Source organism: Polypterus senegalus, chromosome 9 (assembly GCF_016835505.1).
Source record: "Polypterus senegalus isolate Bchr_013 chromosome 9, ASM1683550v1, whole genome shotgun sequence".
Taxonomy (NCBI): Eukaryota; Metazoa; Chordata; class Cladistia; order Polypteriformes; family Polypteridae; genus Polypterus; species Polypterus senegalus.
Genome location: NC_053162.1, coordinates 130480276 through 130499828, shown reverse-complemented (window position 1 = coordinate 130499828; position 19553 = coordinate 130480276).

The window sequence follows — 19553 nt, the reverse complement described above, 5'->3', positions numbered from 1 at the left end:
TGGAGCTGCCTGACATTCTGCGCCTCTCAGCGTCCACTTTGTTCTCACGACCCCTTGCCATGGAAGGCGGTGTCGTCTTCACATTGTTTACAGCTCGGCGCAGTTAAAAAACAGAAAGACGCAAAGCAGTTTTCCTCATCTCTTCTACGATCAAGTACTGCCAATTAAAAAAAAAGTTATAATGTGGCAGTTTCCGCGACAGTCACGTGGACAAATAAATAAAACTTCTCTGTCAGAACGAGTCTGGCGTCAGATAGCTCAGCACTGGAGTTCAGACAGGATGGCTGGGAGAGGGCTATGCGGGGCACACTTCTATGGGATTGATCGGTGTGTTTGTGTTTACTTCTTTTCAATATTAGTAAAATAACTCTCACACAAATAATAACAATTCGTAAAGACAATATAAAATGGTGTCCAAAAATGAAGTGATTAGTTACTGTATTATAATATGTTCTGTGGTCATACGTAATTTCCGTTTCGCATGGTCATACATAATTTCCGTTTCAAACGCGAAAAGAATTTTATATATATAGATTGGCTTGCTCATTACAGTAAGGCAAAAATGCTATGTTATAGGTGCCAGAAATATGAGCACCAAGGAAGTTACTAAACTTCTGTTTAAATAAATGAGACATGTTTTCCCTTTTTTTCAATCTTGTGCACTATTTGTCATTTAAATCAGGAGATGTCAACGGTTATGGATTTTTCTACAACAGATGTAGACAATGATAAAGGCACCATCTTCTTATATAATACACTACTGTGGCTGTCTGTTTGTCCAGGATTTTAAATCACCCATAGCTCGCAAACCATTTGACCAATTGACCTGAAATTTGGAACACATATACTCTGTGACGTCTACTATTCGCTTTTTGGTGATAATTGTCCTCCAACGTTATTCCTCTTTTTATTTTATTGTAGAATCAACTCTTGGCAGTGGCCAGCAGGACAGCTGTGTGGTGCATGCATATCAGCGCCGTTCTCATCCCTACCACTTTCGCCATCACTTCCCCTACCTCTTCATATCTTAAATCATTCTTGAGGCAGATTGAAGACTTAAGTGTCAGCTAAAGTGAAAAATTAAGGAAAACATACTAAGTAATTGCATCACAAACACTGACTTAATTTTTACACAAAAAGATGCCGACAAAAGAAGAGAAGCAGCGGGCCGCTAGGGTGGAGAAAAGAAGAGCTGCTCAGGAAGCAGCAAGTGCATCAACTTCTGAGCAAACGAATGCTAAACGTACAGAGAAAGAGTATGAAAACTATGAATTCTCAAGTCAAGTGTATTCACTGCACGTTATCCTGCAGTGCGCCGTTACTGGTAACTTAATAATCTCAAATTTAAAGGATAAGAAGGTCAGTTTTAAATGTGACACATCAGGGCCAGCCTTTTTAATTGTGGAACCCAATTTGGACCATTTCAGTGGGCCCTTGTGGATTTAGGATTCTTACAAGTTAAGAAGTAGGAATATATCATATCACACCCTATTGGTTAGGAAAAGTTAAAATAGAAATGGATGGACCATAAAAATGTAAAACAAAAATATAAAATGCAAAATAAGAAAATGAAACAAAATGGAAACAAGTAATACAAATAAGATAAAAAACACTTGCCTTCTCATAAGAAATATTATGAAAAGCTGGAAAGGCTGAAGGAAGACAGGATTTCCTGATTTTAGAGGTGAATATGAAGCAGAAATATTTATATGTATTAACATGAATCTTCATTAACTATGCAGAGTAATATGAGAAGTTGATGCCTGCCATGTTCTGTAGTAATAATAGTACCTATCGTAACTATACTTGTTTTTCCCAGGGCTGATTTAATGAGAGCATTCCTGAATATGAGCTGATCTGTGATGTCTATTAATTTCAAGGAAGTTTTCCCGTTTTAATACATTAACGTCTAGCATGCTACCAGAAAGAGGCAACATGTTGCATGTTGGTCAGTCATGTATGATAAATCTTCACATACTACTACTACTACTACTAATACATTCTTTGCAGATGTTTTTCTACATTAAAGACCTCTGGTGCACAAGCCGCACAACCCCACCAGATTTTGTACAACATAAATTTTTATAACAACCATCAGCTTTGCCTTAAGCAATTTTTGTGTAGTTTTCTGTTGATGTAATTTATTGTCTAGAAACATATTGCTATTTGCATAATGTGAATTTGTTTACATGCCTGCTCCTACAATCCTTTTTCCTGTCCATATTGCTGGATTTATTGGCTCTGCAGTGTTCTAGGTTTACCCTTAGATGTTTTTAAGAGCATGTGCTACCCGAATGTTGCATTTTATCAAGGGAACATGAAGAATAAAGCTCCCCTTGGTATTAAAATGAGAATGCTTTTTTTTTAAATTATGCATTTATACTTCCGGATCACAGTTTTCCTAGACAAGCCATCCCTTAAAAGTAGCCCCAGTAATCTGAAATAGGAAATTTAAAAAAAAGAAAGATGATCAATAGAAGAATGAGCACAAAACTTTAAGCTGATTGGTCCAAGCGGTTTCTTGATCTCCACCCACTGCTTACACGGCCTCTCAATTACATTAGTTTTGAAAAAGTCAATAACTGCAAAAGAACCTAACAGTGTGCTGCCCTTGTTTCAAAGACATGCATTGACCAAGCATGTAGAAAATAGTTCATTCATTTGCTTGCTGGCTTCTCATTGTCAAGCAAACAGCTGGCCACGCAGAGATTAACGCTATGCCAGAGACCTGTGTTTGAGTTGTGCTGTGTGGGTGGTCTGCTTATTCTTTTCAACTCAATGTTGTTCCTTTCTAAACTTATGGTGTTGTTCTTTGATTTTAATCACTTGCCAGCCCATATATATATATATTTTCTTGGTAAGTTGTAACTGGCAAGGCTAACAGTTTATTTAACGTTTAAATCTAAATGACTGTTGTAATAAGAAGAGACTTGAGGCATGGCAAGGTTTGGGGCAGCCACCCGTTTAATCCGGTTTCCTGGCTGCAAAAGCAATTGATTCATCAGAGTCAAGTTTACACAACAGAGTCCAAAACAGAACTGTCTCCCAGAGCAAAGGCAGGAGGCTTTATAGGACGGAGGGCGGAAGTGATGTTGTCCTCTGTGCCGGAACCGGAAGTGATGTCGTCCTCTGTGCTGGGACCGGAAGTGATGTCGTCCTCAGGGCCGGAAGTGATGTGTCCCGCTTCGAGGTGGCGGCTCCTGGTGGGATTTCCCGGGAAAGACCTGTAGAGAACTCAGAAAGAGCGTTAGCGTACCCCCCCCCCCCGGGCAGATGTATAATCAGTCCTCTCTAAGCCCTTCAGCTGCCTTCCATGCACACGTGTGTGACAAGACTCCCCCCTCAGCCCAGACCCGTCGGGTCAGGCGTCCTGCACCGTGAGGTCGTGGGCCCGGGAGAGGGCATCGGCGTTGGCATGAAGAGACCCCTGTCGATGAACGAGTGGAAACTTGTACTGCTGCAGGTCAAGAAACCACCTCGTGACCCTTGGATTCGACTCCCTGTGAAGGGCCATCCACTTCAGAGGTGCATGATCCGTCACCAGAGTGAACACACGACCCAAGAGGTAGTACCGCAGCTGAGTCACCGCCCATTTGATCGCCAGAGCTTCCTTCTCCACCGCCGCATACCTGGTCTCCCGGTCCAACAGTTTCCGGCTCAGGTACATTATGGGGTGTTCAACACCGTTGACGCTTTGGCTCAACACGGCTCCCAAGCCTGTGTCCGAAGCTTCTGTCTGGAGGACAAATGGGAGAGAGAAGTTAGGGGAGATTAATATAGGTGCTGAAGTCAGAGCCTTTTTCAAGTCACTGAATGCAGCCCCCGCTTTGTCAGACCATACCACTGTGTTAGGAGCTCTTTTCTTCGTCAAGTCGGTCAAGGGCGCCGTTCTCTCTGAGAAGCGAGGCATAAACTGGCGGTAGTACCCGGCCAAACCGAGAAAGGATTGGACCTGCCGCTTGGTTTGCGGACGGGGCCAGGCCAGTATGGCTTGTAACTTGGAACACTGTGGCCTCACAATACCCCGGCCCACTAGGTAGCCCAAATATTTGGCTTCTCTCAATCCGAAGAAACATTTCTTGGGGTTGATTTGAAGCCCGGCCTCCCCCAATCTCCGCAATACTGCTGTGACGTGCTGTAGGTGTTCCTTCCATGTGCTGGAATAGATGACAACGTCATCCAGATAGGCAGCACAAAATGAGTTATGGGGTCGGAGCACTTTGTCCACTAGACACTGAAAAGTCGCAGGCGCCCCGTGTAACCCGAATGGAAGAACACGATACTGCCAGTGTCCGCTAGGAGTGCTAAAAGCGTTTTTTTCCTTCGCGGACTCCGTTAAAGGAACCTGCCAGTACCCCTTTGTCATGTCAAGTGTGGTCAGGAATTTGGCTGGTCCCAGTCTCTTGAGGAGGTCGTCCACGCGAGGCATGGGATAAGCATCAAACCGGGAAACTTGGTTAAGCCGACGGAAGTCATTGCAAAACCTTCAACTGCCGTCGGGCTTAGCAATCAAGACGATGGGGCTGGACCAGGGACTACTACTCTCCTCGACTACTCCTAGTTCCAGCATTCACTTGATTTCCAGTTCCACCTCTGCTTTCTTTGCCACCGGGAGTCGGTAGGGCCGCTCTCGGACGATCACCCTCGGCTCAGCAAATATGTCATGCGCAATCAGAGAGGTCCGACCGGGCTGTTCACTCCCCACCTCTGGGACGGAGCGGATAGCTGCTTCGAGCTCCTACCTCTGTCTGGGAGATAGCTGCTCGCCGAAATTAAGGGAACTTACTTCAGCGAAGAGAGAGCGGGGCTGACCGGAGGAGGGATCGGGGTCCCTCTCCTTCCATGGTTTCAGCAGATTAACATGATACACCCGCTTGCTTGGTCGATGATTGGGTTGTTTCACCAAATAGTCGACCAAACCCTTCCTCTCCTTAATTTCGTAAGGGCCCAGCCAATGTGCGAGCAACTTGCAGTGAGAAGTAGGCACCAACATCATAACGCGATCCCCCAGGCGGAACTCCCGGAGAGTCGTGCCACGGTCATAAAGGTGGGCCTGTGCTGCTTGCGCCTCCTCCATATGACTTTTTAGAATGGGTCTAATTGCCTCAAATCTATTGCGCAATTGGGCGATATACTCCAGAATATTTGTTGAGGGAAGTGCCTCTCCTTCCCAGCCCTCTTTTAAGATATCTAATATACCCCGGGGCTGTTTTCCGTACAATAATTCAAACGGAGAGAAGCCCGTAGAGGCTTGGGGAACTTCCCGGTAGGCAAAGAGGACGAGGGGGAGGAGTTGGTCCTAATTCCTCCCATCCTTGCTGACCACCTTACGTAGCATTTGTTTGAGAGTTTGGGTAAATCTCTCCACTAACCCATCGGTTTGAGGATGTTACACCGAGGTCTTTAAATGCTTTATCTTCAGGAACTTGGCAGTCTCCTTGAACGTTTCCGAGGTAAAAGGCGTCCCTTGGTCCGTCAAGACTTCTCTAGGAACGCCCACCCGCGCAAAGACTTCTACTAGTTCCCGTGCAATTATTTTAGAAGTGGCTGAGCGCAAAGGAACGGCTTCCGGGTATCGGGTTGCATAATCCACGAGGACGAGTGTATATTTATGTCCTCGGGCTGAGGGTTCTAGGGGTCCTACAATGTCGACCCCAATTCGGTCAAAGGGAACGTCAATTAGGGGAAGGGGGACCAGAGGAGCACGGTCCCTCCTGGGAATTTGCCGCAGTTGACACTCCGGACAGGAAATGCAAAAGCGGCGAACCTCCTCATTAATCCCCGGCCAAATAAAACGGAGCTTGATTCGCTCCGGTGTCTTGTCGGAGCCGAGATGGCCTCCAAGAAGGTGAGAGTGTGCTAACTCGCAGACCTGCCGCTGGTAGGTTCACGGGACTAGCAACAACTTCCGGACCTTCCCCTCATGCTCAGCGACCCGATACAACAAATCATTATCAATGATGAAGTGAGGTCCCTGTGGCATGGGCTGATGAGTGCGTTGGCCGTTAACGAGGACCACTGCATTCTTTGCGTGTTTCAGAGAGTTGTCATTCCACTGTTCTCTTGAAAGAAGCCGGCGTCGCTCTAAACTGAAAGTGCAACTCAGAGAGCGGGTCCGGTCTGACCTCAAGGGGCGGAGACTCCTCCCTCGCCGCTGGGGTGCTGGTGGATGACGTAGCAACCCTCGACGGTCCGGAAGTGCCTTCGTCACTCTCTTGGCCTTCCACCCCACTCCCTGTCGGCTGATTACACGGCGTGGAAGCAGCTTGAGATGAGTCTTTCTCACCTATAACGAGGCCCAAAGCTTTTCCGGGAATCCTCTCTAGGCTACCGCTGTTACTTTCAGACCAGTCCCGCCCGAGGATTACGGGAAACAAAGGATCCGGGTGCACCGCTACGGTGAGTTTTTGAAGGGTTCCTCCGAGACGTACGTAACACCGGGCGATTTTGTACATGCGGATATCTCCGTGTATACATGTTAGGCTGGTCTTTCTTTTAGTCCACTGTTGCGGTAGAACAAATCGGCAAGCAACGACAGACACGTTACTGCCGGAATCAAACAGGGCCGTCACTTTATGTCCGTTAATGAGAAGCTCCCCCGTATGTTTGTCTGCCAGGGGATTGCTAAGGGAACACAAACAACACTACAGCGGCCCCCTACAGTCTGCTTTGTTCCCCGACAGGTCGCAGGCCAGATGGTCCGGCGACTTCGGAACAGGCTCTGGAGTGTGTGGTAGGGACTGCCTCAGTGGGACATAGCTCCCAGGTAGTCCATGAAGTGGCTGTTCTGCCCTCCCAGGTTTCACAACCTGCCTCGGGGTCTTTAGGAGCTGTAGGAGCTCCTGCATAGAATGAAATTCGCCCCAGTCCGGCTGGGTAAAATCCTGGGGTAGGTGCTGTAACAGCAAAAAACAGGCAACCTGCTGCACAATTTGTAGCGGGTCAATTCGAATGGCCGTAGCCACTGACCCACCTGCTGCCAGAGAGCCATAGCTTGCTCTGTGAGCCCTCTACTTGGGTTAAACTCCCTGGTTTGTATTTCCTTCACCTGCTGGCCTGGGGTAAACCCATCGTTATCAGGGACCTTGGTCCCGATGGTGCTCGGCTCTCCTGCCCAGGAGAGCATACTGAGCCCCTTTTGTGTCCTCTCCAGAAACCAGCCCACGCCTGTGGGTCCCCTCCACCTTCTCCACCAGATAGGGCTTCAGCCCAGGGTTGCCCTCGTGGAGCAGAGCCTGCACCGGGTCCTTCCCGACCCCCTGGCACACTCCCCACCCTGAGACTCGACCCCGGGACTTTCCCACCTGGTTTCTTCTAGGGTCGTGTCCCAGGTTCTTTTGGGACATCATCCTGCCGACTACACCACTGTAATAAGAAGAGACTTGAGGCATGGCAAGGTTTGGGGCAGCCACCCGTTTAATCCGGTTTCCTGGCTGCAAAAGCAATTGATTCATCAGAGTCAAGTTTACACAACAGAGTCCAAAACAGAACTGCCTCCCAGAGCAAAGGGAAGAGGTTTTATAGGACGGAGGGATGAAGTGATGTCGTCCTCTGTGCTGGAACCGGAAGTGATGTGTCCCGCTTCGAGGTGGCGGCTCCTGGTGGGATTTCCCGGGAAAGACCTGTAGAGAACTCAGAAAGAGCGTTAGCGTAACCCGCCCCCCCCGGGCAGATGTATAATCAGTCCTCTCTAAGCCCTTCAGCTGCCTCCCATGCACACGTGTGTGACACTGTATTTAGTCCAATGATCACAATTTCGGAGGGTATCACAACTATCTGATAACCAAGTAGGACAGACCTTGCAACAGCAACCCATTGTTTAATTATTTTTTTGTGACTTGAAAGGTGTTTGAACTTGCATGATCCTCTAGTCATTAGGAAATGTGGGACAGATATTATTTGTTAGGTACGTTAACGTTAAACTTAGAGAAGTCTGCATATGTGAAGGAAAATTCTGGTATTGTACTGTGTCACACAAGTGCATTGGAGGACGTCCTTGCAGGCTTTTTCAAGGTATGTAATAACAAGACAGGAGGGGACACCGTCATCTTCTTCTTTCACCACAGTACCGAGAAGCCACCCAATGAAGGCATTTCGCCCCACCCCTTCTGGTCCCACCATCATAAAGTCTCGGGTGTCCTGAAAGGAGGCATCACTTTTGGCCTGGGCAACTGTGAAATGGAGCTCCTCTGAAACTAGATGGAACCTTGCCTCAGTCCTTGTTCGGGTTTCCTGTAGGATGTACACCAATGAGCGCTATTTTCAGTTCTTTTATTCTTTACTTTGTGTCTTCGGACAAATAAAAGGGACGACCTGGCTGGTGCACCAAAAGTTGTTCTTGCAGTCTTGTGCTGTCAAGACAGGACAAGTTCAATCAATTAGATTTTTATTCAGTCACAGATGAGTACCTGGATTCTACATTGCAAGACAGAAGAGCAAAGTTACATTTTTTTCTATTGGCTTTTTATAATTTCTTCTTCCTCCCCCTTCCCCTTATTTCTTAAAAATAAACATAATATCATTTACTTAAGCATTTTATTTTAGTACACTAATGGGCCATCTGTTCTTATTTTTTTCACTGATCAGATAGACCCTAAAGAAGGAAAGGTCAGCTCTCTTGTGTCAAATAGACACATTCCTAAGAAACTGGAAATTTTCCTCGGTCAGCTTACTGCACCGTCTTATGACAGACACCTGTATGAATAACTTGCTGTTATAGCAAAACGGCTTTGTCAGCTATTAACCCTAAGTAGCTTGCAAGCAGTTAATTTTTCTTTCACAGTGCTATCAAAAATGATTTTTAAGGACCATCAGATGAATCATTAACCTTGTAACATTGCTGAGGTCAAAATCAATAAAAACTACAATAATGTCATTAAGCCCAAAATGCTTAACTAAATTTGTGGACAATAGTGAAATTTTTAAACTACACTAGAATCGCACACTAAGTATTGTAGATTAATCCACAATATCCAACTCTATGGCTTTTAAATCAGTAAAACGTTCTATACACTTGCTCCAAACAAGGGGTGCAAAAGATGTAGGTGACCACAAAGGAAACAAAATATCATCGCAGTAAACAAAAACATAACAACAATAATCAATAAACAGTCCAGAGACCAAATTCTGTGAGAATAACTGACAGGGAGAATCCGTCAATTATGAAACCTCCAAATATTTCAAAAATCATTTAAAAAGGCAGAGTGCTGGCTCTGAGGCTAAGGATCTGCGCTGGTATCCCGAAGGTTCGAATCCCCGTCACTGCCAAAAGAGATGCTACTCTGCTGGGCCCTTGAGGAAAGGCCCTTAAGCTTCAATTGCTCCAGGAGCGCTGTACAATGGCTGACCCTGCGCTCTGACCCCAAGGGGTATGCAAAAACCAAGTAATTTCCTTCGGGATTAATAAAGTATAATAAAATGACAAAATGGATATAAAAAAAAATAAGAACATCTACACGATGGCAGGAATGGTCCCGTCAGAACTGGGTACTGAAAAAGCCACTGCTATTTTCATCATTCCATGGACAGAATGAATGGTACAAGCAAGCATCTTCTATTGTGATGGAAACATTGCATGTACTGTAATTGTAACATTTTCATGACAAGAGCTAATGCCAGAGCTTTGGGTTCAAAAACAGAAACCATCCTGGAATGGGATGCATGTCCATAACAGGGCACACTCACTGATATTCAGGCCAAACTGAAGGCATCATCTCAGCTAACATGTGCATGTTTTAGACATGAAGAAGAAGAAAGTGAGGCACTCTGAGGAAAAACTATGTGGACCCAAGGATGATGTTCACCCAGACAGTGACAAGCCTACAAACTGAAACCCAGTCCTTGGAGCTGTGCGTTATGCCACTTTTATCAGAATTATTTATAGCTTTGTTTGGGGTGAACTGATTATGAAAAGCTTTGCTTAAGTAGGTGTGGACTTCACTGCAATTCATCCTGGCCAATACCGCCAGGCCGCCAGAGGGAGCCCTCTCCACGACATGGAGATGCCCTGAATTCCAGCAGGGCATCATGGACTAAGTGCTTTTAGTACACAGCCCAGCTGGATAACATCGGGGCCGCCAGGAGACGCTGCAGGGAGGCTCAGAAATGTTTATTTTCCCTATAACCCGGAAGTACGTCTTAGGCACAGCGACAGAGGAAATGATATACTTCCGGGATAAAGAAGAAGAGTTTTGATCTGACCCAGAAGTGATAAGAATCACATGGACTGAGGGATCAGAAACACTTCCGGGTCAGGGACTATAAAAGGACTATGGAAAACCCCAGCGGGTTGAGCTTAGTCGGGAGGCAGGGTGACAACGCATCTGGGTGTGGAGGATTATTGTATTACTTTATTATTGTGTATTATTTATGAGAATTGTGGAGTGGAGGGTGCTTGGTGCATTTATTATTATAAAAATAAATAATAATTGGACTTTTATCTGGTGTCTGCCGTCTGATCTGAGGTTTCAAGGGGACGACAGTGCTCCCTATCTGTCACATAGGTCAGTTGCTCAACCATCCTGAACTGAATAAAGTGTAATGACAGGCAATGGTATCTACAAGCAGTCAAAAAGTTCCATATAAGAAAAGTAATTTACAGTTGTTCCATTTGATGTTTCTTCCCACACTTTAAACTTTTTGAGAACAATAGTATAGAGGTAAACAAGTAGTTCTGATTTGAATATGAAGTCTGATAAGGAGTTATTTGAGTTGACAGAGAGAGCTGTTATCAACAAACATGCAGGTTACTCTGGTCACTGTTCATATTTAATTGTATTTATTTCTAGATAGTGGTAATGGCATAGGAGCCACATCTAGTTCCACAATTCCTTATACTATCATAATGGTGCCTCGTTGTAAAACACTGGTCGAACTGAATAGAGTGAAGGCATCCTGTGACGGCATACTCTTAAAAAGGACAGCATTTCTCCTTCATGTGCACTTACGTGTGTTCCTATCACTTCCTGGACATTTCTGTCTTTCTTATCATGAAACAAAACAGTAGAAGGTTCTTCCAGATCTAGTCATAACAAAACAGTGGCTGTACAGAAAATCCAAGCCCTTCTTCCTATTTCCTGTTCATTTCCTCTTCACTCAGATGGCAGTGACATGATGGAAACTGTAATCACCCTGTAGATTTGATACTGAGTCAAAACAAGCATCCCTCCTCCTTGGTATAACAATGCATTCATTCACAAAAATAGAAAAACATGGCAACAAATTTCCATCTCTGCACTAAAGTGGCATAAAGGCATTCAGTTCATATGTTTCTTCTAAACCAAAGAAGTGTTAAAATTCTGAAATATCTGTGCAACTGAAGGGGAAATTAGTAAGGATGAGATCATTTCATTAAAGGTTTTGTTAGAGTGATTTACTGGCATAATCCCTGCATTAATAACATTTGACAACTTCCGCCAAGGATACTACAATTGTTTTAATTGGGTTTTAAAAAAAATATACAGTCACACTTAGGCTGCATATTACGGCAGTGGTAGGTGCGTCTGGTTCATAAAACTAGGACCCTGGGTATGAATCCCATGTCCATGTGGAGTTTGTATATAACCTTGTGTCTCTGTAGGTTTTCCACTGGGCAGTCTGAGCATACTACCCCTTCCAAAGCTTCCATAAACATTTTCCTTCAACGGTGGAGGCACTCCTTTAGAAGTCAGAATGGGGGACGGCTTTCAAAATTTGTTCCACAAACCTCTGTCCTTGGCTATGACTGTCACACCTGCAGCTCCATCATCTACAAGGTCAAAGCCAGAAAATGGGTCTAACGCATCATGTAGAAAATTATTTAGGATTATCTGCAAACTCTTAAATGCATAGTGCCCATCTTGTGTCTGCTGTGATACATCAGCCATGCTCCTCCAAGGGTTCTTGCATAGCAACGGTATAAGAACTGATTCTCAAAATGGCAAAGCTCATAAAAACAAAACTGGTGTTGGAAGAAAACTTAATAAATTATATAACTTTAGAAAATGATTTCCAGTCAGAAAAAGTTATGTTAAAAATGTATTCTACAACTACAAACACCTATATTCAGATGTGAAATTGTAGTAAACAGAGCACAAGGAGAATGAAAATCATTTTAAACAAACCCAAATCTTAACTATTATGAGTGTACATATCTCTGGGCTGAGCATAAACTCCCAAGAAATAGTTTATAGTTTTTGTTACTCTTTTATTTTGGTTTTTGGTTGTAGAGCACCAATTCTCTACTAAGCCTTCATTCTCTCTGTAAGTTAGCAGTTGTTGCCATGTTGCTATTCAGCTAGCCACCTTCAAAGTGATTATGATGTATGTGTTTATTACTCACAATTATTGAGCAGTCTGCAATAGTGTGTTGGTTATTTTTAGTGTTTGTGCTGACAACTATCCCTAAACCTAAGTGGAACAATCTCTGTTTCAGGCCTTGTTCCTATCCTATTTAAGTGGTGTTCTTGATTCTGTGTTGTACTAGCATGCTGACTCTCCTGATCATTTTCTTTGAGCAGTCAACAAACTAAATGGCTGCACTACAACAGATGCTATTCTGGCAGTTCCTGATTTTGATCTTTGACCTTCCTGATTCCCTTGATAAGAGATCTGCAATTTGTATTTTGCACTCTGCCTATAGGTTCTTGTATTTTGGGAAATCAGATTTTCCAAAAGCACTGCTATGAACATTTTTTATCACTACTTTTTATAGTGCTTAATTACCTAACTTCTGCCACTAAAAATAATCTCAGAGATGCAGTGTGAGCAGGGTTATTAAATATAGCATCACTGTAGATGACTGGTTACTTAATTTTCCTTAGATTATCAATTCTTTCCAAGTTTAAGTTGCAAAAAAAACCATTTCTTTCAAAAGTGAATCTTGCTAAACTGAATTACTTTTGAACATTTGCCCTTAACTTGTTTCTCTTGGGAAACAGAAAGGAAATATTTGCAGGTTGCACCTGGAATGTCCTGATATATAGTGAATAACATAAGCACAAAAAGCATGAATTTTATTTATCATATCAAGGCACACCAAGTAGTGTCCAGGTCATAGTATACCCAGAACATATCCCGTTTTCTTAGGTGTGATAAAGTCACTGTGTAAATACCATTAATGCAGCTGCAGAAACAATTTCTTTCCGGCACCAAAAACAAAACCAAATGAACACCAAAGACATGAAGACTGGAATAATGTTGGAGGGCAGCTGATTAATAAAAGGGAAAACAGAAGAAAGGCTGAGCAAGTAAACTTCAACAGTGATCATGAGAAAGACAAGACATAAAGAAACACATGAGTTCAAGGTCTAAAGGGAGAGTAAAACACAGAAGTTATAACTACAAACAGAGAATGAATCAGATAAGAAACAATCTAACACTATTGGGGCCAATCAAGTAGTTTTATTCTGTATTTCCTTTGATTTCAAACTACAGATAAAATCTAACCAACATAAAATAACTAAAAGCTGCTGCTAAGGTGGAATGTAATGCTTAGCAAGTTGCTTACTAGTGTGTCCCTAGTCTTCATCCTCACTTTCAGTCATGGAGTATGTCTCTTCTTCCTCCAAGGTCACCAGGCCGATTCTCTTATTATTTTTCACTATTTCTTTTTTTTGTTATTGTTACTTTTTCAACAATAGTTTAGCTTTGTAACTCTATTAACACTATGTAGATTATACAGTATACACAAGATCAGATCATGTCTGACAGAGTATGTAGCAAAACTCCTGGGTCAAGCTTTGGTCATGTCATGTCTGGGCTGCTGCCATTCTCTGCTGGCATTAGCAATGGCATGTGTCATGCAGATGATTCAAAATGCAGCAACACGTCTGGTATTCAACCAGGTGAGGTGGGCACATGTCACTCCTCTTTTCAGATAAATACATTGGTTTTCTATAGAGGAACATATTCATTTTAAATCACTGGTACTGTGAGTGCTGCGCAGAGTGGAGGCAGAACCTCTACATTTTTCCCAGTTGATTCTGGGGTTCATCAGAGATGTGTTTTTGCTCCCACTCTGTTCAATGCTTGCATGAACTGGGTTTTGGGTTCCAGCAGCTGTGGGGCATCTATTGGCGAAAAAAGATTAAATGATTTTGACTTTGCTGACGATGCTATGATCTTCATGGAGTCAATGAAGGTTCTGATCAGGGCTCTCGAGAGACTGAGTGAGGAGTCTGAGTGTCTGGTCTTGTATAAAAACCAAGATCCAGGCCTTTAATGACCTCTTAGGCACAGCCATCAGCAGTGTCTGTCTGTGGAGAGAGTGTTGACCTTATCGAGAGGTTTACTTACCTTCTTACATTCATGTCTCTGGTGACTCTTCCTATGAAGTCAGTAAACGAATTGGGAGAGCGTGGGGGTTCATGAGGTAGCTGAAAAGAGGTGTGTGGCACTCCTAATATCTATGCAAAAGTACAAAGGTCCTAGTCTTTAGAGTTCTGGGGGTCTTGCTATATGGTTGCAAGACACGGACCCTATCCAATAACCTGAGACTAAGACTGGACTCCTTCCATACTATGTCTCTTCAGAGAATCCTTGGGTACCGCTGGTTTGACTGCTGGACTAGGTCAAGGGGACGCCTATATAACAGATAGAGGGTGTTTTCCAGAAGGGTGGGACTGGACTACATGTCTCCCTAGGGTTTTGCCAAAAAGGATCCCGAGCTGTTTCATTGTGTGGTGGGTGCGGCAATTCACTGTACCAGTGCATGCTCCCCAACCTGACCTGACCTTGATGCCTGCCTACAGAGTAGTCAATGGGTCAGCACCTATATATATGGAGACACTTGTGAGGTCCTATGCTTCTTCTCAACCACTCAGGTCTGTCGATGAACGGCATCTGTTGATGCCACTTCTGTATGGCATTAAATCTCAATTCAAGCTTTTCATGTGTATCTCTTAGTTGGTGGAATGAGCTGCCCACCTCCATTCATAACTCTCTCAATGTGTTTAAAAAGCATGTGAAGTCTCACTTGTTTGGTGAATTTCTGTCTAAATGATGTTAGTAAGGGAGTTGTAAATAACTTGTATTTTGTTCTGAGGTGTTCACTTCCAGTGATCAATTTTGTAACCTTTTCCCATAACAGTTTTTTCAAAACAATCCCCCATATGGAGATTTGCTCGATTGTATTGACCTCTTTTGCAGGTCGCTTTGGATAAAAGTGTTCACTAAGCTAATAAAAGTTGTTTATTTGCATTTATTCTGTCTGTTTTGCCTCTATTGTTCTTTCTCAAAGAACAGACTAAAAGAGTAAGCACTTACTCCTTCTCAGACTACTTATCAGGCCTTGAAGAAAATTAGTAGGCATTTGCTTCATAGTTACCAGATGGTTGTGTCTGTCATATATCATCTGGGTTTTTGGCTACCTAAGATATACTTTTTTATTTTTAGATTTGATTTTCATATTATTAAAAAAGTTGCCATGTTGTATTTTGTTTTTATGTGCCAACAACTTTTTCCTTATTAACAGGTCCATGATCATCTTGTTTACCATTGGTATATATTTTTTGAGGCCTGTAACGTGGAGGTTAGATGAGTTATTATGTAATCATATACTGCCTACATGAGATGGTAATTCATTGTATTTAGAATTCAAGATTTATGGCCCACTTTCTTTTTTCTTACTTTTCTCCTTAGTGTAAAGGAAGCTAAAAGGTGCTAGGACCTTTGTTCTTGTATTTGATTTCTGCTTTTGTGTTTCTGGCTTTGATTCACAGTTCTCTGTCTTCATTGGTATTCTAACCGCTCCCTGTTTAACAATTGGACTCCTATCTTTTTTATCTTCTTGTCATTTCTTTCCTTTTCTATTGGTCATTATCTCCCAAAAGATGTCCAAAACGGTGGCAGTCAAAACCTGATGGCACTCTTTTGGTGCCTTTGAAAAACAAATGAACACATGACACCACAGCAGCTCAATAAGTTGTCTATGCTAGTTGATTGTGTTTCACATATTAATGAGTGGCTCTCTTAACAATGATTATGGCTTCCGCTGACACTTATCCTAAGATTAATCAGGTGCTTGCATCTTTCTGCATGAGTGCTAAATCCAGTGTTCGAAACCTTGAAGTTATAGCTGATTCCTCTTGAGGTTTAATTTGTATTTCTTGTTCCAGTTACTTTCATTTGAGGAAAATTTCAAAACTACGTTCAATAATGTCATCATCAGAGCTGGAAAAAAAGTTCATGCATTTGTTCCCTCATGCTTAGATTATTGTAATGCATTGTTTACTGGCTTAGACAAATCATTCCTTTCACGTCTTCAGGCTATACAAAATGCAGTGGCCATTCTGATAATGCATCCTGGAAAGAGAGATCATATTACACCAATTTTACACTCTTTACAATGGATTCTGGTGAATTTTAGGATTCGTTTTAAAATTCTTCGCTCACTCGTGAACAAGCCCTCAGTGATGCGAGCTCTGCTTCGGTCTGTTGTGGTGAAAAAGGAGCTGAGCTGTAAGGCAAAGCTCTTAATTTACCAGTCGATCTATGTTCCTACCTTCACCTATGGTCATGAGCTATGGGTAGTGACCGAAAGAATGAGATCGCGAATACAAGCAGCTGAAATGAGTTTCCTCCACAGGGTATCTGGGCTTTCCCTTAAAGATAAGGTGAGAAGCTCAGTCATCTGGGAGGGGCTCAGAGTAGAGCTGCTGCTCCTCCGCATCGAGAGTCAGATGAGGTGGCTCGGGCATCTGATCAGGATGCCTCCTGGACGCCTCCCTGGAGGCCCCGGGGAAGACCCAGGACACGTTGGAGGGAATATGTCTCCTGGTTGGCCTGGGAATGCCTCAGGATTCCCCCAGAAGAGCTAGAAGAAGTGGCCGAGGAGAGGGAAGTCTGAGTATCTCTGTTGAAGCTGCTGCCCCCGCGACCCGATCTCGGATAAGCGGAAGAGGATGGATGGATGCTTTTAAAATTATGATATTTGTTAATAATGCATTCAAAAACAAGCTCAAGTCTATTCATCCAATCTCCTTCTCAAGCTTGCTGGCCTCTCGCACACTTAGATCTCAGGCTCAAAATCTGTTAGACGTTCCACGTATGAGATTAAAAACAAGGGCGGCTAGAGCCTTTCAATCATATGTACCAAAGATTTGGTACAATCTCCCTCTTCATCTTTGTATTTCTGACTGTGTGGAAAAAGTTAAAAACTTTTGCTTAGAGTCTTATTGTTATTAATTTGTCTTGCCTAGTTTCATCTTTTTGTTTTTTTTTTTGACTTATTGTACAGCGCTTTGTGATTTCATGTCTGCAAAAGGTGCTTTATAAATAAACTTTACATACTTACTTACATGAACCAGGGGAATTATCTTTAAAATTATTTTTTCTTTTAAAGGCACAGTGTTCTGGAACATGACAACATGTTCTCATGTTGAACATGTGATTTTATATTAAGGGTTTTAATGATCGGGAAATCAGGTCAAAACGAAACTAGTCAGGAGGCTAACTGAGGTCAAAATCAGGAAGTCAAAATGGCTGTGTGTCAAAACAAAAGTGATGAACAAAGTCTAAATGAAGGAAAATAACTTTAATATTTATCTGTAGTCAAAAAGTATCTGTAAAGATTTTGAAATATCAAATATTGTTTACTTTGTATTTATATAGTTTTGATTTATTTATTTTGGATACTGAGATGTAATTACCCCATCTTTTATGGCATGGAGGGAAGACTTTACTCCTGATGTTAGCCAACTTTTTGATGACCAGTATAGCAATCATCAAAGATTTGGCTGCAGCCGCAGTAAAGTTGTTACTGCAAAAAATATTAAACATTGAATATATGTATTTTTCACAACACACAGCTGCAGGTTCTCTGAGCATTTTCATGTTTTATCCCAATTTATTTGTTATTGAACAAACACAGCCAAAAAGCAGGGAAAGACAAAATGATTTTGCCTGACTTTCTTAACCTCATTGTACAGGTTTCCAGTCCATTTAAGAATCATCTTCAAAACTGGTATTGTCCATATTTAAAGTAAAATTAATGTGGCATATATTACACTGTTATGAACTAGGGAATTCCTAAGCACAATAGTCCCACAAATGCCCACATTTAGGAGCACTGGGAAATGGGAAGTCACAACAGGGGCAAATATTGAATCTTAAAAAAATAAATCAATTCATTTTCACAAAAGTGCTCTGAAAAACCGAAATGTTCCAAAGAGCACAAAAGGCAAAAGGTGTTACCTGAAGTAGGCAATCCTGTAGTAATCAATGTCCTTATACGTAATGCAAAGAAAGGTAAAAATAACAGAGCAGAGGCCAAAAAACCAGAAAAAGCAATAATCACAAGGGAAGCCAAAAACACCAGACAACTCACCAATGCCAATGCATTCAATGAACCACATGGTACTTTGGTTTTCTTCAGCCTTTATAGGACTAAGGGCAGTTCCTTGCAGCGATGGGTAGGTGGGAGTTGGGGAACTACCCACAAGACTCATAGTACATAAAAGAAGATGCATTGATATAAAGAAGCTAAATGAACAACAATATTAAAGTTAAAATGGAGACAACAGGCATAACAGAGTCATATGTACCCCAGTTGGGGGAGGGCCCTGGCTGAAATACAATATTACCCAATATGAACCCATGGGGTATCATAGATGCTGTTAGACTGGGCATCTGGCACTGTAAAAAATATTTACAGTCTTTTAAAATCTTTAGGACTGTAGTCTTCTATTTTCAGAATCTGGGACTAGGTAAATATATATAGAATTTATTATTTTCATCAAATTAAGGGGAGAGTACCAGTTTAAGCCTTAAAGCTGCGAGATCTTCCAACATAATGGATGAACCTGTGAATCTAAATAAGGCAATTCTGATCAAAGAATCTTCTTTTCAGTACTACTAAAAGTGTCCTCTGTTACAAGTACTCCATAAAGAACAATTTCATTGTGTTTTAATTTCAGTTTTTCTTGAATAAACTGGCAGTTCTTTAATTGAATATCCTTTCTTAACCCATTTTCTGTTTTTTTTAATTATTACAAAAAGAAGTCACACACTTTTCATTGTGTTTCGTCATTGGCGTGTGTCATTGCACTACATTTTCCTGACAGTGAGCAGATTTCCTCCATCCCTGAGCTATCACTCTTGAAGGCTCCATGCTGATTTCCTTTCAGTACGCTAAACGAGCCTCACATCATTTCAATAATATTCTAAGTATCTCTAGAGAGCGGACGGCCCCCAGACTGGCAATGGAAAATCGCTTTGACCGACTTCCATGTCAGACCTAAAACGGACAATGTCCCATGCAGTCTCATATCAGTTTGTCAAAGGTGGGGTGACTAGATGAAGTCATTTGTTTCCAAAATCAGACAAACTATTGTAAAATAGGATGGGAGAGAGAAGCTGATGGCTATGTAGCACAAGCTGAAGAAATGAGTATCTCATGTATTCTCTCTAGTAAGTTGCTAGGATAAGTTTGGTGGATATGTAGAAATGGAAGAAAAACATCATTTAACAGTATGTCTTTGCAGTGGCGTCACTAGGGTTAGATTCACCGATTGTAGTAACGAAAGCTGGATTAAGACCCCCACTGGCCCCTGGGTGACTTGATGAATAGAGCTGCT